The sequence below is a fragment of the Mugil cephalus genome, chromosome 16 (assembly GCF_022458985.1).
Source record: "Mugil cephalus isolate CIBA_MC_2020 chromosome 16, CIBA_Mcephalus_1.1, whole genome shotgun sequence".
Taxonomy (NCBI): domain Eukaryota; kingdom Metazoa; phylum Chordata; class Actinopteri; order Mugiliformes; family Mugilidae; genus Mugil; species Mugil cephalus.
In genome coordinates this window covers 19,725,261-19,749,157 of record NC_061785.1, presented here as the reverse complement: position 1 = coordinate 19,749,157, position 23,897 = coordinate 19,725,261, and the positions used below count along the sequence as shown (strand labels likewise).

The window sequence follows — 23,897 nt, the reverse complement described above, 5'->3', positions numbered from 1 at the left end:
TGAAAGGAAACACTGAAAACAACAGGCCAGGAAAGGATCTCACACACAGAACTCAGAAAACATGATTCTATTGCAAAGAACGGGTTATCATTTATCACACGCATCCACTTCTGTGTGATTTCTAATAGTAAGTGGCAAGAATTAGAGTCAACAGGGTCAGCCTCGCAGACAACACAGGCTTCACAATGAATCCTTGAACGTAAAAAGAATCATTCCTTCTGAGCCACTATGTTGAATATGTCTGACTTTGGTGCTCCGTAGTGGCTTCAGAATAAGACACCGTGGGCAGACCGTACTGTTACACCCCAGAGATAGACTGAAGGCAACACAAAGACCAATGACATCACAAACAAAAACACAAAGTCAGATTAATTAACTTCCCATAATCACATTACGATAAACGTTTCTCTCTTCTGATTCCTTCAGTGTTCAAAGCTGCTCTTTGTTTCAATATTGATCCCGTGGCTTGGAAGACCCTGACCAACCCTACAGCAGGTTTTGGCTACCAGGTGGTGCAAAGACAATCAAAGTAAGTCAGACGATGCATTGTGGCGCTGAATGTGGATTTTATGCAATATGACAGATTTGATCAGCTAACAACTCTTAGTACACTGCCCTCACCACACTGATTTTGTTTGTTTGTTTGTTTTTAATTTTGATTAGATTGGTCGTCAGTGCCCCACTTGAACAGTATTCACCAAATGGCAGGGGGGAAATATTTACCTGCAACATCAACAGGGAATCCTGTGCTAGAGTGTCACCTTCAGGTGGGCAACTTTTTATTTCTTGACGTCTTCACGGGGTTTCTACTGATACTGCATCACACACAAATGTATTTTATGTTTTAATGTGGTTTAACTATCTTTAAACCTCTGCCGAATCGTTCCCTTACAGTGCCGAATTATGCAGTGAACATGTCTCTTGGTTTGACATTGAAAGCTAATCCCACCACACAGGAAACACTGGTGAGTAGGTGAACTGCAGATAATTGCAGAGGTTTGTGCTACTTGGAAATATATCTATATTTTTGTTTTACTACTGATCAGGATTGGTCTCTTTTCAGGCATGTGGTCCGACCATTCCTAAGGACTGTACAAGTATCACCATGTACAATGGTCTGTGCTTTCCCATTACAACTTCCAATCGTGTTCAACCATCCATACCTTCCTCTATTGAAGGTAAAAGTATATTGAATTGAAAGTTGACAGTGTACTAATGTCATTTATTAAAAAGCCCAGAATCTGGAGGTTGCATGATAAAAGGAAAAATGTTCAAAGGATCCTTTGATTAATTATGTTCACTGGTCAACAGAGTGCCGGTGGACAGAAGTTGCTTTTCTGCTGGATGGTTCAGGCAGTGTGTCTTCACGCGATTTTCAAACCATGAAGAATTTTGTCAAAAATCTGGTCCGGTCATCTCTGCAGGGAAACACACGAGTAAGAGGACTGTGGTCCCAAAGACATTAAATAATTACACCACTAATATAATGTTTAAAAATTGTGTTTCTTTCTCTTTTCTTTCAGTTTTCTATTTCTCAGTTCTCTGCGTATCCCATCACCCATTATTACTTTAATGATGTTTTCTCACCTCAACAATGGGAGACTAATATTGACAATATCAACCAGTTAAGAGAGGTAACCTACACAGCAAAGGCCATCAAACATGTTGTGTAAGTGCAATTATTATACCATTATATGGCAAAAACACTAAAGTATGACATCTTCATCATGTTGATTTCCTGTCCAGACATTTTTAACTTAATGTATTTAATCACTGTGTGGACTATATTTCTGACAAACTGCTTTCAAAAGAGGAACCGTATGAATTAAAGTTTTACACCCTGTGACTGAAACAGACCCAACCAAAGCTGGACGTAAAAACTGTCAATTAAAATTATACATCCTCAAATATTATTGAATAAGTCATGAAAGGAATAGCACTAAAAATGAGGGTTATATGGGTAATAAAGATTAAAATGTTATTTTGTCATTTGGCAGTAACAACGTTTTCACATCACAAAGAGGTTCCAAACCAAACATGAAGAAGGTCTTGATCGTCATTACTGATGGAGAATCTCATGACCGGAATGAATTACCACAGGCTGCAACATTAGCTGCTGGGAAACACATTGTTCGATTTGCTATTGGAGTGAGTACAAATTATTGATAAATATTTTGGATTTAGATGTGGGTTCACTGCTAGCTTGTGTGTTGAAGAGTGAGTCGAGTGATTCTCTGTCATCCTAGGTTAAAACTTAATTGTAATAACTCAATCCATATATATAACATCTCAAACACGTTGTTTCAATGTCCCTAGGTGGGGAGTGCATTTAGAAATTATGCAGCAAAAAGAGAACTGGACACCATTGCATCTTCTCCTTCAAATGATTATGTGTTTCGAGTGGACGGCTTCGGAGCACTTGAAAAAATAAGACAGAATTTGCAGAACAAAATCTTCTCCATTGAAGGTGCTAATGTAAACTAAACGTCAAATCTTCAACGTTGAAATTACTGTACATGTTCTATCATTGACCATTGCTATCTCAAGCCTTAATGACTCAGACTGTTGTAGTCTGCCTTTTAAGTACTGTTTTGCTTTTCTGTCACAGGATCTCAAAGCAGCGGCGAGTCTCTGAAAATGGAAATGTCTCAAGAGGGATTCAGCGCAGCCTATGTGCCTGGGGTAAATAAAATCACAGGAAGGCGACTGGACAGTGACTGGACTGGAGGTTTTAGGGTCATCCTGGTTATAAGAAAACTGTCTCATATCATATAGGTTAAGGTACATTTTAGCCTCATCGTTTTACAGATAGTGTCGTGGTGGAAATGTTAAAAACAGTATGGGTGTTATTTGGTTAATTGGATTGGTTGGCATGACAACTTTTGGTCTACATGATGTCACATCCTGTTCCAATAGCGTCAAATAAGCAACTAAAATAAAACTCATCAGAAAAATGGACCCTTGAGTATGCATCAGCATTATATTAACTACCTAGAATGACTGAAGCCATCCTTGAAAAAACATATTTAATGTGTATTTTAGTGTTTTATTTTGGCCCAAGTCGCATCCACTAACATGGAGGGGGTGGAGCTTATGACCTATACTGCAGCCAGACACCAGGGGGAGCTCTACATGCTTTGGCTTCACTCTTGGGGAGCTGCTCAACCATATTTATACAGTCTCTGCTCTATTCTCTGTTCTAATATATTCTATCAGTCTTACAGTAGGTAGATTAGCTTCTCTAGCTGCTAGAGACATACAACTGAGAGGTGGTTATTATTTTTTTCCTCAAATATCATGCAAAACACTTTTAACTCATTACTCCTCGGTCTACATTGCAGGGAATTCAGTTGGCAGTTGTTGGTGCAAACCAGTGGAGGGGAGGATACGTAAAATACTCACGTACTGGATCCTCAGGACCTCTCAAGATCGATTCCTTTGAGCCTGCTTTTCTACAGCCTGACAGTTACCTTGGTAAGAATATTACACTAACAATAAACTACTTTCACACTGTACCTACTGTACACCATCATGCTCAGTGCATGTGCTGCATGTGTGTAAAGGTTGACAGCAACACATTGATCTGAAGAGGAAAATGACAGAAAAATAGCAAACGAGAAATAAGGAGTTGAATATACGAACATGTTTAATACAAGCCACGTTGTTTTTGTTTTTGCATTTAATGTGATACACAGAAGTCTCCTCATCACTGGAATATACACACTAGCTAAACTTGGATATTTGATATTTTAACTGATGACCTTGCTTGACTGTTTTGAATTCTAGGTTATTCTATGGCAGTTGCTAAAACTACAAGTGGCACAGTCACAATTATTGGTGCTCCACGATATCAGCACAGAGGAATTGTGATGGTTGTTGATGAAAGCATGACACAATATAAAATAATAGATCCATATCCACAGCAGGTATGTATTTATATGTAAGCCATACGGTCCTGAAAGACAACATTATCAGAATTGTGCTTCATCATGCTGTTTGGACGGTTTCAGCAATCTGGTGAATACTTTGGGGCAGAGGTTTGTGCCATGAGCATGAGCACCAGTATACTGACCTCATCCTCATATCCGCCCCAATTTCATATGGAATCCGAGAGAGAGGGAAGAGTTTATGTGTGCCAGTTGAAGTATTTGGTAAATGACATTATTGTTTTCTAATGACACAATTCATCTATTTTTCTACTTTTAATAAACGTGTAACATTCACTTTCATCCTGCTTTCACCAGACAGTTGAGTGTCGCTTTGACTCTCCATTAGTATTAAGAGGGGCTGAATCCAGCAAAGGAAGGTTTGGGTCTTCTCTTGCTGTGCTGCCTGATTTAAATACAGACGGGATCAGCGATTTAGCAGTTGGAGCACCTTTGGAGAATGATGGCCAAGGCAGCATCTACATATTCCACGGCGAAAGAAGACCAAGTATCAATCCCATTTACTCACAGGTGAGCAACAATAGAGAATTCTCAAAGGACAATAAACACATTCGCCATCTGGGGTCTGTTTGCCACTGCATTTAAAGTCTGTATAATTTGAGTAATTCAAACTGTCTCCTTTACACAGAGAATAACTGGCTCTGAAGTCAAGTTAGGACTGAAGTATTTCGGCTTGTCGATCAGTCAGGAGTCTTTAGACCAGAGTGGAGATAAACTGCCAGACTTAGCGGTGGGATCAAAGGGCACAGTTGTCTTACTCAGGTATGTCCAAAGTACTCTAATCAAGCACTGTTTTGTCAAGTGTAACTATACCATTTTTGGTCATTTGTAACCTACTGTACACCACAGATTGTGCGTAAAAAATGGATGTAAACACCAAGTCTTGAAAGTGAAGCCAATGCAAAAGTATGTGGAATATCATTGATGGTCACTAGGTGCTTTCTCCAAAAATACACCATATTGCCAACGGTATAGACCTTTCTTCCAGAAGTGTACTTGTTGTTAGACACTGATGTTGGATGACAAGGTCTGGTGGTGTGCTTTACACCACTGCATCCGGCGCTTTGCATTGCACTTGGTGATGTATGGCTTGGATGCAGCTGCTGGGCCATGGAAGCCCATTCTATTAAGTTCTCTACGCACTGTTATTGAGCTAATCTGAAGGCATCATGAAGTTTTGAGGTCTGTAGCCATCGACTCTGCAGAGAGTTGGTGACCTCTGGGCACTGTGCGCCTCAGCATCCACTGACCCCGCTCCACTTTGTTATAATATCACTGACAGTTGACAGTGTAATATTTATTTGACCAAAAATGTCAAACTCAAATCTAATGTCAGAACTGTAGTCTACAAACCAATGGGTGATGCCACTTGGGCAAACATCCATCATTACAAGGCTCAGATGTATTGTTTTTGTCAGTGTCTTTTGTAATGTGTGAAGACCAAAGCAAAGGTTGGTCAGTCGTGACATCTCGGCCAGTTCTTTCTATTCTTTTCTTTTTAATAACACCTTAAAAAACCAAAGCTGTTTCACATGTTTTTTCTCACCTTTTCCAGATCAAGACCTATCGTCATGGTTGAAGCTACTGTGTCATTCGACCCAAAGATAATTCCTACTCAAAATGTAGACTGCTCAGTAGCATTGCAGAACACAGCTACAATCTGCTTTACCATGACCAGTCTCACTTCAGTATCTACAGGTTCCTCAGGTGACAAACCTACCGTCCGTCCATTCTTTGGTATGTTTGTTCAGTGTACCATTCAAATTTAACTCTGATCTATTCCAGCTCAAGCCAACAATCAAACATACTTTCACACTGGATGCCACTCGCAAGGCCCCAAAGAATCGAGCTTATATCACTGATAAACAACGAGAGTCGACCGAGACCATTACTGTTTCCTTAAATAGGAACAAATGCAGCACCTTGAAATTCTTCATTCAGGTAAATCAGAAGACCCTGATACAACCATTTTGTTTTTAAGAGTCCTCTAACACTGAATCCAAATGATTCTCACAACCTTGACAAAAACAAACTTCATAATAGTGTCCTTTTCCTGCAGGCATGTGCAGAAGATGTTGTCAGTCCACTTAGGAATGAGTTAAGATTCACCTTTGAAGGTTTATCATCTTCTTCAGGGCTCAAACCAAGTCTTGCGCAGCAGGCCCAAACTACAGCCATTCATTCAGTAAGTAAATTTCAAACGCACAAAACTTAGCATTTATGTAGTTAAGACAAACATATTTGCGTTTGCCAGTACTTTTTATGCATTCATTTCATTGTTGCTACATTATTGACCATTTCGCATGTTACTATGTGGAGAGCTCTCCTAGACCATGTCCAGATATCATCACAAACTTTGATTTAGTTTGTTCTTTCTGGTAAAATACAATTTACTCCACACTCTCTTTCACAGTTAGGGTTTGAGATCAACTGTGGCACTGACAACCAATGTGTGGATGACTTGAAACTGGATTTCAACTTTACCAGGTGAGGACACGCTTCAACAGAGTCTTCGCTTACATGCATGATGGGAAGCCAGCAACCTCGGCCTAAAGCAGCAACATACCGAACGCATATGATACAAACAGACCTTTAAGATACGATGGGGCTTGGCCTTTAATGGCCTTGTATGTTAAGGAGATGGAGCCAAGGAAGAGAAGCTACAATTTGAGAAAAATTCTTGTGGCAGCTGTTCGGATAATCTTGGTGCTTTTTAGAGAGCTATTTAGACCTGCTAATAATTAATTATAGTACTTCATTATACAAGTAACACAGGCAAGTACAATTTTTACTTTTAGCATCACCTTGAAATCGGATGTTTGACAGTGTTGAAAAGGTGAAAAAAGGAAGTTCAGGTTTTATGATCCATCCCAGTCAAAAGCAACCCAAAGATTCTTCACAGTAGTACTAAAGGCCAAGGTAATACTATATTAATAAATCCTAACCCTTTGTAATTATAAAATTAATCTCTGGGTTGCTTTGATAAAAACAAAATTACTTTAGTTTTACCTGAGTTTAGAAGTAAAAAGTTGAAAGAATCCAAACCTTTGTGTCTTCCAGGCACACTTGGAGCTTGGCAGATTTCATTAACCTGGCTTCATAGATAAATATTATTGAGTGTATAGTAGAGGTAATTCATGCAGTGTTTCCTAATAATATTTTCCAAAGAAAACATGTATCATTTGAAAAGTACTGGTCCTAACAGAGTGCCCTGTGAAACTCCATGACAACCCTTTGTATGAGTGGACAAATTTCGACCTATCTGACATATATAAGATTCAAACCAGTTTAATGGCAGCACATTTAATCCAGACAAAACAATGTTGTATTACAGTGACTGGATTGTGATCAGTTGTGTAGAATGTGAAGCTCTAGTTTGAGTCTTGTCCCCCCTCATATTCAGATCCTCATTGGTTAAAGTGGGCATTGATGAGCTTCTGGATGTCACCGTATCAGTGGAGAACAGAGGAGAAAACTCCTACAGCAGCCGCGTTACTCTCACATACCCAGCTGGGCTCTCTTACAGGAAGTTCACAGGTCTTAAGGTAAGGCTCAGGGTCAAACCTTTTTCACATTGTCTCTGATCAGATGTTCTTCTGAGCCACACGCCATTTACTTTTTTCTTTCTTTTGTTTGTTTATTTTTTTAATACAGGGAAGAATTGAGTGTAACTCCTTGGACAGTGAAGATGTTTTAATACGGGGAAAGACAGATTGCATGATTGACAAGCCCATTTTCAAGAGCAACTCTAAGGTTTGATTGTTATACAGAAGGATTTCTTCTCAAAGCCAAAAGAGGAGGTGGTTTGATTTCTCTCCTTCACATGGTTTTTAGGCTCTCTTCATTGTCTCCTATGGGATTGGAATCACCAGTGAACTTGACAGGAAGCTCTTTATCACGGCAAATGCCACCAGGTAACACTTGTCGAGTTACTTTTTATTTATGGAGGTGTCATATTAAATGAATACTACTTTAATATAATAAATACTGATTTCAATAATTGCTCTTCTCCCTGTTAGTGGGAATGAGGTGCGCTCCAGTTCAAGCAATCTCTACAAAATGAAAGAGATTGATGTAAAGTACAGCATCTTTGTTACACATTGAAAGGTTTGTGATGTTTATAGTTGAAACATATGTATATATAACAAAGTGATCATTTTAAATTAGAATACCTAATAATTCAAAATGTTTATTTAGCTCCCTCAGCTACAACAATTTCTCCTTTGGAAAGAATAATTTGGAGAAACAAGTCAAGCAGTCAATCAAGGTAAATTATTACTTCAAATAATTCTCTCAGTATTATGTATGTTGTTTATTGCTCATATTTAGACTTAAAGCTTGGTCTTTTCTCAGGTCACAAATGTGAACAGGGTGCTGAATTTCACAGTGGTGATCAGGGTTCCAGTAAAGCTCGGTGACAAAGACATCTGGGTGGATTTGAAGAGTCTGCAGGTAATGCATGCCGAAACATTGAGCGATTGGCCCCAGAAATGTCTCAGATGTAGAAGTAAGACGCATGGATACGACAAAATGAGGACCACACCCTGGCCTCTGTTAAACTAACATGACTACATCACCTCCATTTCAGATCGCAAACTGTCAAAGAGGTCAAGACGAACAGCCTGCTGTCCGAGACTTTGTTGCTCAGATACAGAAAACAAAGTCAGTGGTGAGTGCTGATACAACTTACCTTTTAAAATTGATCTAATCAAAGATATTTTAGAAAATGTATTTGTATTTATTACAAAATACATATTTATTTGTATTTCTAACCTCCGGCAGGACTGCTCTGTAGCCTGGTGTACAGTGTTCAGGTGCAATAAGTTCATGGGAAGAGGGGAGAGTGCGACCTACAATATCTCTGCCAACGTTAGCTCACAGTGGATCGAGCAGGTAATTTGTGTATATTTGACAGTAAGTGCTACACTGTGTCGCATAATATTTTGCTCATACAACATTTTATTTATTTATTTTTTAATTCTCAGATCGGACTTCAATCTGCTAAATTCCTCTTGACCAGCACGGCGAGCCTGGAGTACGACACAAACCAGTACATCTTCTTTTCAGCGAGATCTAACAACAACCCCCCTGTTCAGAAGGTGATGCCAGATTTTATCCACACGTGTGTTATTTGAGGCATAAAAAAGCTTGAAACTGACCCACATTCTGTCCCGTCACATCTCAGATTGAGGCAGAAATAGAAGTGTATCCTGAACCAGATTTCACCAAAGAGATTGTTGGAGGATCGCTGGGAGGGTTGGCTTTCCTAGCTTTACTCACAGTCGTCCTGTATAAGGTAAGACACTGGACATACACTACTTTAACTGACTGAGCATTACAGGAAAATGCAGCCAGTAAGAGTGCAATGCTTTGTAATTATTAAATATGTATTCAGTAGTTCTCCTCTCTTCTGATTTGGTACTAATTTATTAATACTGCAATGCAACAATGACATATGTGTATAACTGTTTTTTGTCCCCTTTATACTTTAAGGCTGGATTTTTTAAGAGTAAATACAATCAGATGATAAATGAAAGTGCAGAAGGAGAGGAGGATCCTGGGGCCAATGAAGATGCAGCCTGAGCAAAATAGAATAATGTCAAATATCTGTGTGAGCAATTATTTTAGACACAAGCTTTTGTGGAGAGACGCTGAAGGCCACCTTATAGCAATTTGTAACGTTAAATGTGTTTTGAGTATTTTTAGAATGTTATCAGTATGTTTCCTTGCTGTCAGACAGTCCTCTATGATGGGAAACAAATTGATGTGTGAGTCTATGCTTTCTTCATAGCCCTCAATGATAGAAAAAAAAAGGTGACACAACATGGAATTGTTGTGTCTAACCCAAGTGTGACAACCAGGCAAACAGTGTTTTTATTTTATTTTCATTCGATACATTGAAAGATGCTTGGTTTTGGCAGAATTCACTCCCTTAGTCACTAATTCATTTGGGGTTTGGAGCCCAACCAGCATGGAAGAAATCCATGTAAATGTCTTCATTAATACTGAGTAGTTCTATATTTCAGCACTATGAAATGAATCTACCGAAATACCCAGAGTAGGAAAAATAGTTGTCTGATACATCATTAGCACACACTGGTTCATTGATAGGGTCACGCTCATGAAAGGGTTAGAATTGCTTTAAGTTGCAATCGAAGGCTGGACTGTAAACATAGGGGCTATTAGTGTCTAGTGAGTGATTATTACTATGTGGTACAATGCGACAGGAGCTTTAGAGTTACGTTTTACACTTTTGTAATCCTCAGTTTGAACTGAGCAGCTTATTAAGACTCTGACCAAAGAAACCTTTCTGTATCTATATTTTTGCAAATATTGTGTATTAATTGTGTAGAATTTAAAACTTCTTTACAAGATAACCTGTTTCATCAAATAATGTACTGTAAAACCTTTGAAGAACATGCTTAACAGCTGGGTACTACTGTTTGAATATTTTTTATATTGACATTGTGAACTGGTGTAAGAATTCTGAAATGAAATAAAAGGACATTTATTGTATGATTGATCTGTATTTATTATATAAATATGACTAAATTAAAATACATTTGTCAACACTAGGTAACAGCAGTGAATAGAATAATTTAAAACTTTCCTTCATTTAACTGGATTCATTAAAAAATGTCCGTTATTGCTCTTTATTGCTTTACATTTTTAGAATTTAAACTTCTTTGGAAATACCTCATGTGAAGATTTGTTTTCATTACTGTATGTAAGTATATAAATCAGAGGTTACAGAGAGATTTCACTGCTGTCACTTCAGTGGGTCAACCGCCTACATCAACACAGACAAAAGAGACATTGAGGTTATGGGGACGGAGAAAGACAGGAATAGAGACAATGAAAAACGTGGTGAACCTGCTGTTAGAACTGCTGCAGGAGAAGGCAGATCCCCCACTGTCTTTTCAATGAATGATCCAAATCTTGAAGTCTTGAAAAAGACCTGGACATCTGCACGGGCCGATTTACTCCCACTCATTGTTACAGCAGCTACCTGGAACCAAGATGTGTCTGACTTGCACAGCAGAGGGCCTCCTCGATCCCCCTAAAAAACATTAAAAAAACAACAGCATCAGTTTGAAAATCCATGCCAAAAAGGTTTCAGAAAAACTGATAGACGGTATTTTTCTTCACCTCTCGAAGGTCCATGGTGTTAGTGCAGATGTTCTGTGAATCAGAAACATTCCCACAGCTTGCCACTTGAGTTTCTAGGTCTCGAAGAGAGGATCCGGCTTTACTGCCACCTACAAGAATCACAAGAACAGTTTTTGTGGATTATCAATTGATGACTGTCATTGCACTTGCTATAAGAGCAAACCTTGCAACAAACACAAAAGCTAGATATAAGCTTACCTCTTCTTGGGGTCCATTGTCCCAACCTGCCACCCAACACTGGCTGCCAATTGGGAAGGGTCTGGTATTGCTGATGTCCAGACACACAGGCTGGACGTAATCGCTGTAGCTCACTGCTTCAGTCAGTTGTAAAAGTGCAATATTGGAGCCGGTTATCTGACTTAGCAAATGCTCACAAACACCAAAGATTTCTCAAAACTGTTTACAAGTCGATGGCCAAGGAAAACCTTCCACTCACTGACATCTGTATTGTTTCTGTAAAAGGTGGATAAAAGGTATTTTTAGAGCAAAATCTACAGTATATATTATCTTGAAAAAGTACAACTAAATTTATCGTGTACTTACGTAGGAAAGCAATCAGCAGCAGAAAGGGCAAAGTTATGTGAAATTAAGGTTCCCCCACACATGAAGACCCCATTCTTTTGGAGACTAAACCATCCAGGGCCAGGTTCCTCCAGGTACAGCTACCACTTTCACCGACAACACGACTGTTCATGGGAGCTTTGCCACAAACTGGAACTAAATGTGAAAAAAGACAAAGTTAGAAGAAAGAAGAAAAACAGATATACAAAAAATAATATGATTGTATTCTTTGACAAACTCACTTGGTCTCGTTGTTGCGGATGATGTTGTGGATGTTATTTGGGGTTTTGTTGTAGAAGAAGGGAGACCAGGACAGGTGTAGCTGCTGTCAGCATCCAGCCCACTGGAGGTAAACTGGACAAAGCCTGGCTTATCAATGCTGATGTGGGAGTTGATCCAGGACTGGTAACGGGACACTCTGGAGTAGACTCCTGGCAGACCAGGCCGAGCACAGCCAAAACCAAAACTGACAACACCAGACTGGACCAGACGGAGCCCTGCTTACTCACCATTGGACCTCCAGAGTCCCCTGAAAAGATGGAAAGAGCACGGTGTGAATTTTACAAACTCCACACCACATTTACCACGAGGAGACATGACATAAAGCAGCCCACCTGACATGAGTCTTTGCCTCCTGCCAGAACACCAGCACAGATCATATTGTCTGTGACTGTGCCCACACCATTCAGACAGTCACACTGCCTGTTTCCTACAACTGGTACCTCCACTTCTTGGAGAGTTTCAGGGAACGGTAAAAAAACTAAGGAGGAGGAAATACATGGAAAACATTTTTCACATGTAGGTACAGATTACAGACACATGAACAGTGACCTCAACCAAAGTAATGATCAGCAAACGTCCAGACTCACCTCCCTCCTGGACTGCACCCCAGCCAGTGACCCAGCTATCAGTGCCGTTGTTGAACACACTGCCACTCGCTGCCAGACACACAGGTCTGATGTAGTCTGTGAAGCTGACTGGTGAGAGAGTCTGAGCAGAGCAATGTCGTTGTGCTGGTGTAGCTGTCGTAGTCTGGATGCAAAATGATGGTGGAAACAGTTCTGGACACTTGGTTGGGTTGTCACCCTGTAGGCTCTGAAGACCCAGAGAAACGCTCCAACCAGACGTACTTGCACTGGAGAGAAAAGACAAAATGCCTTGGTTTTTACAATGACAGGAGTGTCTCTGATTAGAATGAAATTACTGTCAACTACTTGTGTTAAAACACATTTTAGTTGCCCACCTGGAGAAGCAGTGAGCAGCAGACATCACCCACTCTTGGTTGATGAGGGAACCGCCACAAACATGGCCACCAAATCTCTGCAGACTAACTGCCATGGCCAACTTCCAGCTGGAGCATCTTGACCTCCAACAATCCTGGTGTACAGAGGAGTGGTGCCACACACTGGAAAATGGTTGCAGGAAAACACACAATTCAGTTCACTGTTACACGTCTGGTCCAGTTACAAATGAGGTGAAATGAATTTTAGTTCAGGATTCTCTCTGGGTCCATTCATAATGCCATCCATCTGAGACACACTTTCTTTTAAATGAATATCTCTCAAAGGCTTTGGAGGAACTTTTTTTTCAGTTTACAACAAATGTCCACTTGGAGATACAGAGGAACTAGTGAGAGTTTGGGCTCAATGGTCGTCGTGACCTTGGAAAATGTGTTTTTGGCCATAACTCAAGAATTTATATGTTACTGAGGATATATTTTTTTGACAAATATGTAACTAGATAAAACAATGGAATGAAGACATTTTATCATTTTGAAGTTCAAAACCGTCTTCACTGTGACATCATCAAGTTTTACAAAAACAACTGCTCAAATACATTCAAGATCTTTACTACATATATTTTGAGTCTGGATGAATACAGATGTAAACTGTTACTCAAACATTTGGTAGGGGAATATAACAAAGAGTTTGTAGTTCCAGGTGTGTTTTTTTTAATTGCTGGGTGTTTTCAAAATTACATGAATGACAGACAATCATGTATTGTATTTTTCATATCGTATTGATGATCATGATACCTACATTCAGCAGTGGACCCAACGGATGGTGAATCTGTGCGTGTGAATGTTTCTGTAGGGCCAGTGATAGCAGTAGTAGGAGGAGGAGGGAGACCAGGACAGGTGTAGCTGCTGTCAGCATCCAGCCCACTGGAGGTAAACTGGACAAAGCCTGGCTTATCAATGCTGATGTGGGAGTTAATCCAGGACTGGTAACGGGACACTCTGGAGTAGACTCCTGGCAGACCAGGCCGAGCACAGCCAAAACCAAAACTGACAACACCAGACTGGACCCAGACGGAGCCCTGCTTACTCACCATTGGACCTCCTGAGTCCCCCTGAAAAGATGGAAAGAGCATGGTGTGAATTTTACAAACTCCACACCACATTTACCACGAGGAGAGACATGACATAAAGCAGCCCACCTGACATGAGTCTTTGCCTCCTGCCAGAACACCAGCACAGATCATGTTGTCTGTGACTGTGCCCACACCATTCAGACAGTCACACTGCCTGTTTCCTACAACTGGTACCTCCACTTCTTGGAGAGTTTCAGGGAACGGTAAAAAAACTAAGGAGGAGGAAATACATGGGAAACATTTTTCACAAGTAGGTACAGATTACAGACACATGAACAGTGACCTCAACCAAAAGTAATGATCAGCAAATGTCCAGACTCACCTCCCTCCTGGACTGCACCCCAGCCAGTGACCCAGCTATCAGTGCCGTTGTTGAACACACTGCCACTCTGCCTGCCAGAACACACAGGTCTGATGTAGTCTGTGAAGCTGACTGGTGAGGAGAGTCTGAGCAGAGCAATGTCATGTGTTGCTGGTGTAGCTGTCGTAGTCTGGATGCAAAATGATGGTGGAAACAGTTCTGGACACTTGGTTTGGGTTGTCACCCTGTAGGCTCTGAAGACCCAGAGAAACGCTCCAACCAGACGTACTTGCACTGGAGGAGAAAAGACAAAATGCCTTGGTTTTACAATGACAGGAGTGTCTCTGATTAGAATGAAATTACTGTCAACTGCTTGTGTTAAAACACATTTTAGTTGCCCACCTGGAGAAGCAGTGAGCAGCAGACATCACCCACTCTGGTTGATGAGGGAACCGCCACAAACATGGCCACCAAATCTCTGCAGACTAACTTGCCATGGCCAACTTCCAGCTGGAGCATCTTGACCTCCAACAATCCTGGTGTACAGAGGAGTGGTGCCACACACTGGAAAATGGTTGCAGGAAAACACACAATTCAGTTCACTGTTACACGTTTGATCCAGTTACAAATAAGGTGAAATGCATTTTAGTTTAGGATTCTCTCTGGGTCCATTCATAATGCCATCCATCTGAGAAACACGTTCTTTTAAATGAATTTGTCTCAAAGGCTTTGGAGGAACTTTTTTTCAGTTTACAACAAATGTCCACTTGGAGATACAGAGGAACTAGTGAGAGTTTGGGCTGAATAGTCATCGTGACCTAGGAAAATGTGTTTTTGGCCATAACTCAAGAATTTATATGTTACTGAGGATATAGTTTTTGACAAATATGTAACTAGATAAAACAATGGAATGAAGACATTTTATCATTTTGAAGTTCAAAACCGTCTTCACTGTGACACTCATCAAGTTTTACAAAAACAACTGCTCAAATACATTCAAGATCTTTACTACATATATTTTGAGTCTGATGAATACAGATGTAAACTGTTACTCAAACATTTGGTAGAGGAATATAACAAAGAGTTGGTAGTTCCAGGTGTGTTTTTTTTAATTGCTGGGTGTTTTCAAAATTGCATGAATGACAGACAATCATGTATCGTATTTTTCATATCGAATGATGATCATGATACCTACATTCAGCAGTGGACCCAACGGATGGTGAATCTGTGCGTGTGAATGTTTCTGTAGGGCCAGTGATAGCAGTAGTAGGAGGAGGAGGGAGACCAGGACAGTGTAGCTGCTTCAGCATCCAGCCCACTGGAGGTAAACTGGACAAAGCCTGGCTTATCAATGCTGATGTGGGAGTTGATCCAGACTGGTAACGGGACACTCTGGAGTAGACTCCTGGCAGACCAGGCCGAGCACAGCCAAAACCAAAACTGACAACACCAGTACTGGACCAGACGGAGCCCTGCTTACTCACCATTGGACCTCCAGAGTCCCCCTGAAAAGATGGAAAGAGCACAGTGTGAATTTTACAAACTCCACACCACATTTACCACGAGGAGAGACATGACATAAAGCAGCCCACACTGACATGAGTCTTTGCCTCCTGCCAGAACACCAGCACAGATCATATTGTCTGTGACTGTGCCCACACCATTCAGACAGTCACACTGCCTGTTTCCTACAACTGGTACCTCCACTTCTTGGAGAGTTTCAGGGAACGGTAAAAAAACTAAGGAGGAGGAAATACATGGAAAACATTTTTCACATGTAGGTACAGATTACAGACACATGAACAGTGACCTCAACCAAAAGTAATGATCAGCAAACGTCCAGACTCACCTCCCTCCTGGACTGCACCCCAGCCAGTGACCCAGCTGTCAGTGCCGTTGTTGAACACACTGCCACTCGCTGCCAGACACACAGGTCTGATGTAGTCTGTGAAGCTGACTGGTGAGGAGAGTCTGTGAGCAGAGCAATGTCGTTGTTTGCTGTGTGTAGCTGTCGTAGTCTGGATGCAAAATGATGGTGGAAACAGTTCTGGACACTTGTTTGGGTTGTCACCCTGTAGGCTCTGAAGACCCAGAGAAACGCTCCAACCAGACGTACTTGCACTGGAGGAGAAAAGACAAAATGCCTTGGTTTTACAATGACAGGAGTGTCTCTGATTAGAATGAAATTACTGTCAACTGCTGTGTGTTAAAACACATTTTAGTTGCCCACCTGGAGAAGCAGTGAGCAGCAGACATCACCCACTCTTGGTTGATGAGGGAACCGCCACAAACATGGCCACCAAATCTCTGCAGACTAACTTGCCATGGCCAACTTCCAGCTGGAGCATCTGACCTCCAACAATTCTGGTGTACAGAGGAGTGGTGCCACACACTGGAAAATGGTTGCAGGAAAACACACAATTCAGTTCACTGTTACATCGTGGTCCAGTTACAAATGAGGTGAAATGCATTTTAGTTTAGGATTCTCTCTGGGTCCATTCATAATGCCATCCATCTGAGAAACACGTTCTTTTAAATGAATTTGTCTCAAAGGCTTTGGAGGAACTTTTTTTCAGTTTACAACAAATGTCCACTTGGAGATACAGAGGAACTAGTGAGAGTTTGGGCTGAATAGTCATCGTGACCTAGGAAAATGTGTTTTTGGCCATAACTCAAGAATTTATATGTTACATGAGGATATAGTTTTTGACAAATATGTAACTAGATAAAACAATGGAATGAAGACATTTTATCATTTTGAAGTTCAAAACCGTCTTCACTGTGACATCATCAAGTTTTACAAAAACAACTGCTCAAATACATTCAAGATCTTTACTACATATATTTTGAGTCTGGATGAATACAGATGTAAACTGTAACTCAAACAGTTGGTTGAGGAATATAATGAAGAGTTGGTAGTTCCAGGTGTTGTTTTTTTAATTGCTGGGTGTTTTCATAATTGCATAAATGACAGACAATCATGTATTGTATTTTTCATATCGAATGATGATCATGATACCTACATTCAGCAGTGGACCCAACGGATGGTGAATCTGTGCGTGTGAATGTTTCTGTAGGGCCAGTGATAGCAGTAGTAGGAGGAGGAGGGAGACCAGGACAGGTGTAGCTGCTGTCAGCATCCAGCCCACTGGAGGTAAACTGGACAAAGCCTGGCTTATCAATGCTGATGTGGGAGTTGATCCAGGACTGGTAACGGGACACTCTGGAGTAGACTCCTGGCAGACCAGGCCGAGCACAGCCAAAACCAAAACTGACAACACCAGACTGGACCCAGACGGAGCCCTGCTTACTCACCATTGGACCTCCAGAGTCCCCCTGAAAAGATGGAAAGAGCACGGTGTGAATTTTACAAACTCCACACCACATTTACCACGAGGAGAGACATGACATAAAGCAGCCCACCTGACATGAGTCTTTGCCTCCTGCCAGAACACCAGCACAGATCATATTGTCTGTGACTGTGCCCACACCCATTCAGACAGTCACACTGCCTGTTTCCTACAACTGGTACCTCCACTTCTTGGAGAGTTTCAGGGAACGGTAAAAAAACTAAGGAGGAGGAAATACATGGAAAACATTTTTCACATGTAGGTACAGATTACAGACACATGAACAGTGACCTCAACCAAAGTAATGTATTCAGCAAACGTCCAGACTCACCTCCCTCCTGGACTGCACCCAGCCAGTGACCCAGCTATCAGTGCCGTTGTTGAACACACTGCCACTCGCTGCCAGACACACAGGTCTGATGTAGTCTGTGAAGCTGACTGGTGAGGAGAGTCTGAGCAGAGCAATGTCGTTGTTGCTGTGTAGCTGTCGTAGTCTGGATGCAAAATGATGTGGAAACAGTTCTGGACACTTGGTTTGGGTTGTCACCCTGTAGGCTCTGAAGACCCAGAGAAACGCTCCAACCAGACGTACTTGCACTGGAGGAGAAAAGACAAAATGCCTTGGTTTTACAATGACAGGAGTGTCTCTGATTAGAATGAAATTACTGTCAACTACTTGTGTTAAAACACATTTTAGTTGCCCACCTGGATGAAGCAGTGAGCAGCAGACATCACCCACTCTTGGTTGATGAGGGAACCGCCACAAACATGGCCACCAAATCTCTGCAGACTAACTTGCCATGGCCAACTTCCAGCTGGAGCATCTTGACCTCCAACAATCCTGGTGTACAGAGGAGTGGTGCCACACACAGTGAAAATGGTTGCAGGAAAACACACAATTCAGTTCACTGTTACACGTCTGGTCCAGTTACAAATGAGGTGAAATGAATTTTAGTTCAGGATTCTCTCTGGGTCCATTCATAATGCCATCCATCTGAGACACACTTTCTTTTAAATGAATATCTCTCAAAGGCTTTGGAGGAACTTTTTTTTCAGTTTACAACAAATGTCCACTTGGAGATACAGAGGAACTAGTGAGAGTTTGGGCTCAATGGTCGTCGTGACCTTGGAAAATGTGTTTTTGGCCATTACTCAAGAATTTATATGTTACTGAGGATATATTTTTTGACAAATATGTAACTAGATAAAACAATGGAATGAAGACATTTTATCATTTTGAAGTTCAAAACCGTCTTCACTGTGACATCATCAAGTTTACAAAAACAACTGCTCAAATACATTCAAGATCTTTACTACAATATATTTTGAGTCTGGATGAATACAGATTTAAACTGTTACTCAAACATTTGGTAGAGGAATATAACATAAGAGTTTGTAGTTCCAGGTGTTTTTTTTTAATTGCTGGGTGTTTCAAATTACATGAATGACAGACAATCATGTATTGTATTTTTCATATCGTATTGATGATCATGATACCTAACATTCAGCAGTGGACCCAACGGAATGGTGAATCTGTGGTGTGAATGTTTCTGTAGGGCCAGTGATAGCAGTAGTAGGAGGAGGAGGGAGACCAGGACAGGTGTAGCTGCTGTCAGCATCCAGCCCACTGGAGGTAAACTGGACAAAGCCTGGCTTATCAATGCTGATGTGGGAGTTAATCCAGGACTGGTAACGGGACACTCTGGAGTAGACTCCTGGCAGACCGGGCCGAGCACAGCCAAAACCAAAACTGACAACACCAGACTGGACCCAGACGGAGCCCTGCTTACTCACCATTGGACCTCCTGAGTCCCCCTGAAAAGATGGAAAGAGCATGGTGTGAATTTTTAAACAAACTCCACACCACATTACCACGAGGAGAGACATGACATAAAGCAGCCCACCTGACATGAGTCTTTGCCTCCTGCCAGAACACCAGCACAGATCATATTGTCTGTGACTGTGCCCACACCATTCAGACAGTCACACTGCCTGTTTCCTACAACTGACCGTACTCCACTTCTTGGAGAGTTTCAGGGAACGGTAAAAACACAAAGGAGGAGGAAATACATGGAAAAACATTTTTCACATGTAGGTACAGATTACAGACACATGAACAGTGACCTCAACCAAAAGTAATGATCAGCAAACGTCCAGACTCACCTCCCTCCTGGACTGCACCCCAGCCAGTGACCCAGCTGTCAGTGCCGTTGTTGAACACACTGCCACTCGCTGCCAGACACACAGGTCTGATGTAGTCTGTGAAGCTGACTGGTGAGGAGAGTCTGAGCAGAGCAATGTCGTTGTTGCTGGTGTAGCTGTCGTAGTCTGGATGCAAAATGATGGTGAAACAGTTCTGGACACTTGGTTTGGGTTGTCACCCTGTAGGCTCTGAAGACCCAGAGAACGCTCCAACCAGACGTACTTGCACTGGAGGAGAAAAGACAAAATGCCTTGGTTTTACAATGACAGGAGTGTCTCTGATTTAGAATGAAATTACTGTCAACTGCTTGTGTTAAAACACATTTTAGTTTCCCACCTGGAGAAGCAGTGAGCAGCAGACATCACCCACTCTTGGTTGATGAGGGAACCGCCACAAACATGGCCACCAAATCTCTGCAGACTAACTTGCCATGGCCAACTTCCAGCTGGAGCATCTTGACCTCCAACAATTCTGGTGTACAGAGGAGTGGTGCCACACACTGGAAAATGGTTGCAGGAAAACACACAATTCAGTTCACTGTTACACGTCTGGTCCAGTTACAAATGAGGTGAAATGCATTTTAGTTTAGGATTCTCTCTGGGTCCATTCATAATGCCATCCATCTGAGAAACACGTTCTTTATAATGAATTTGTCTCAAAGGCTTTGGAGGAACTTTTTTTCAGTTTACAACAAATGTCCAACTTGGAGATACAGAGGAACTAGTGAGAGTTTGGGCTGAATAGTCATCGTGACCTAGGAAAATGTGTTTTTGGCCATAACTCAAGAATTTATATGTTACTGAGGATATAGTTTTTGACAAATATGTAACTAGATAAAACAATGGAATGAAGACATTTTATCATTTTGAAGTTCAAAACCGTCTTCACTGTGACATCATCAAGTTTTACAAAAACAACTGCTCAAATACATTCAAGATCTTTACTACATATATTTTGAGTCTGGATGAATACAGATGTAAACTGTTACTCAAACATTTGGTAGAGGAATATAACAAAGAGTTGGTAGTTCCAGGTGTGTTTTTTTTAATTGCTGGGTGTTTTCAAAATTGCATGAATGACAGACAATCATGTATTGTATTTTTCATATCGAATGATGATCATGATACCTACATTCAGCAGTGGACCCAACGGATGGTGAATCTGTGCGTGTGAATGTTTCTGTAGGGCCAGTGATAGCAGTAGTAGGAGGAGGAGGGAGACCAGGACAGGTGTAGCTGCTGTCAGCATCCAGCCCACTGGAGGTAAACTGGACAAAGCCTGGCTTATCAATGCTGATGTGGGAGTTGATTCCAGGACTGGTAACGGGAACACTCTAGAGTAGACTCCTGGCAGACCGGGCCGAGCACAGCCAAAACCAAAACTGACAACACCAGACTGGACCCAGACGGAGCCCTGCTTACTCACCATTGGACCTCCAGAGTCCCCCTGAAAAGATGGAAAGAGCACGGTGTGAATTTTACAAACTCCACCCCACATTTACCACAAGGAGAGACATGACATAAAGCAGCCCACCTGACATGAGTCTTTGCCTCCTGCCAGAACACCAGCACAGATCATGTTGTCTGTGACTGTGCCCACACCATTCAGACAGTCACACTGCCTGTTTCCTACAACTGGTACCCTCCACTTCTTGGAGAGTTTCAGGGAACGGTAAAAAAACTAAGGAGGAGGAAATACATGGGAAACATTTTTCACAAGTAGGTACAGATTACAGACACATGAACAGTGACCTCAACCAAAAGTAATGATCAGCAAACGTCCAGACTCACCTCCCTCCTGGACTGCACCCCAGCCAGTGACCCAGCTATCAGTGCCGTTGTTGAACACACTGCCACTCGCTGCCAGACACACAGGTCTGATGTAGTCTGTGAAGCTGACTGGTGAGGAGAGTCTGAGCAGAGCAATGTCATTGTCGCTGTTGTAGCTGTCATAGTTGGGATGCAAAATGATGGTGGAAACAGTTCTGGACACTTGGTTTGGGTTGTCACCTTGTAGGCTCCGAAGGCCTAACACCACAGTCCATTCATCTGGATTCACGCTGAAACGTTAGTTACCATTGAGTCACCATATTAACATTCAGCGATGTAAACTGTTTCAGGAATGTGAGCAATGTTAGTATTCACAATCTCTCTTCTGATATCTGCTTTCTCAGACAAATATTGATCAAACCTCAGGCCTAACTGGATCACATTGGAAACAGAGACTCAACGGTGTTTTCAGCCACTCACCTGGAGAAGCAGTGAGCAGCAGACATCACCCACTCTTTGTTGATAAGGGAACCACCACAAACATGGCCACCAAATCTCTGCAGACTAACTTGCCATGGCCAACTTCCAGCTGGAGCATCTTGACCTCCAACAATCCTGGTGTACAGAGGAGTGGTGCCACACACTGGAAAAGAGATCCATTGGGCCAGTCTTTAGAAGCATTAAAGTCAGTCTGAAGTGATTGTAGTCTCGAATGATTTTCCCTATATTTGTAAGTTGACAAATAACATATCAATCACCACCACTTGAATCACTTTGTAAAATAGATATTCAATCAGAGAACTAATTTAACCTACCATCAAGCTGAGCATGTGACTCTGTGAAAGAGACGACGCATTTGCATTAGTGTTCAAAGACGATTTCCATTGAAATTCTCCACATTAACAGAACAATATTATGTCTCAATAAAACAGTAGTGTGAGGTTTTAGTTTGGTCTTGGTTTTTTGTTGTCTGTCTCTGTCTTCCACCTCCTCCTCGTTCACCTGCAGAGTCTATGTTTGACAGAAAGCGTGGCTGTTCATGTTCACCCTGTTAATATAAACCCAGTCTTCCACAATGGCTTCCTAGTTGGACAATTAAACTTTACCAGCATCTCCTCTCTGCGCATTTTTGGTTTAACTCTTACACATACTGTACACTCACTTGCTCAAACACTAGTGAGAATGAATGCATTTTAATATAACAGTCCTGTTCTTGACCGTCATAATGTTTAGGCTAAAATGCGGTAATTCAGCTGGATGAAATTTTTTAGGGTTATGTAGTCTGTGGTGCTGTTAGGGTTAAATTATACACAAAAGTCCTTAATGGAATGGTCAAAATTGTAAATGGTAATTAACTACTACAAATGCATGCTGGTCCTGACATTCCAACTGGAATGTCATCAATGTGAAGGAAAAGGTAAATCTAATTAATATCAATTTTTGCCTTTCACAACAGATTCAGTTCAGATCTGTAAAAAACAAACACCTGGATTCATTTCAGATGGTGTGGTGTTATGGATTCTCAAGAATTTAGACTTCTTACACAGCACTCCACACGCCACTTTCAGTGAAAAAGAACAATTCAGAATTCAGAATGTCAGAATTTGCATTTAGCAGACTCGTTAGTATTATCTGAAAAGGGACTTACCAGCAGACAGGAGGTGGACAAGCGTCAGAACGGTCATCCAGTTCCTCAAAGCCATTGTGTGAATGCACAATTCCTGTGGTTCACCCTTTATAAGCATGGCTTGTACCTGCCACACAGCCAAGATGTAGGCCCCTCCCATAAAGCACCGAAAGGCAAGAAGCTCAGCAATTTAGTCATATCTTTTTTTAATTTCAACTTCATGTCATAAGCTGCTGTGTTGGGGGTGAGTGGCAAAACATACTGTCAATGACAAGAAAGCTTTTGAAAGCGTCTATCTTGTGGCGTGATGTAACGTGTTGAGTAAAACTTTTGTTGTGATGATTGAGTTGACTCTTTCTGTGGTCTAAATACAGCTCCTACCTATTGTTGCACTGATTTCTTTTCAAAAGCAGGGGGAACAAAACCAGTTTCATGTGGACAGTCCCGACGCAAGAGATTCCAAACGCTTCACGCGTTGAGAGATAGCCAAACAGTGGAACATTTTTCCGAGATGTGGCAGAAATGTCGTTGCCTTTGTTTGTGGCTCAGTGGTATGGGTCAGCACCTTGACTTAATGCGTAAAGAGAAAAATGGCA

The 23,897-nt window shown here is 41.4% G+C and overlaps 1 long non-coding RNA gene and 3 pseudogenes across 1 annotated transcript; 1 reads left to right on the top strand and 3 right to left on the bottom strand.

The window, feature by feature from the left end:
• Positions 1-405: 405 nt before the first annotated feature.
• On the top strand, positions 406-9,591 carry LOC125022026 (annotated as a pseudogene).
• Positions 9,592-10,211: 620 nt separating this feature from the next.
• LOC125022030 lies at positions 10,212-11,317 on the bottom strand. Its single transcript, XR_007114402.1, has 2 exons — positions 11,097-11,317; positions 10,212-11,007 (listed from the first exon to the last, which is right to left on the bottom strand). It is a non-coding gene; the product is annotated as an uncharacterized LOC125022030 (long non-coding RNA).
• Positions 11,318-11,476: 159 nt separating this feature from the next.
• On the bottom strand, positions 11,477-12,947 carry LOC125022827 (annotated as a pseudogene).
• On the bottom strand, positions 12,947-23,717 carry LOC125022825 (annotated as a pseudogene).
• Positions 23,718-23,897: the final 180 nt, after the last annotated feature.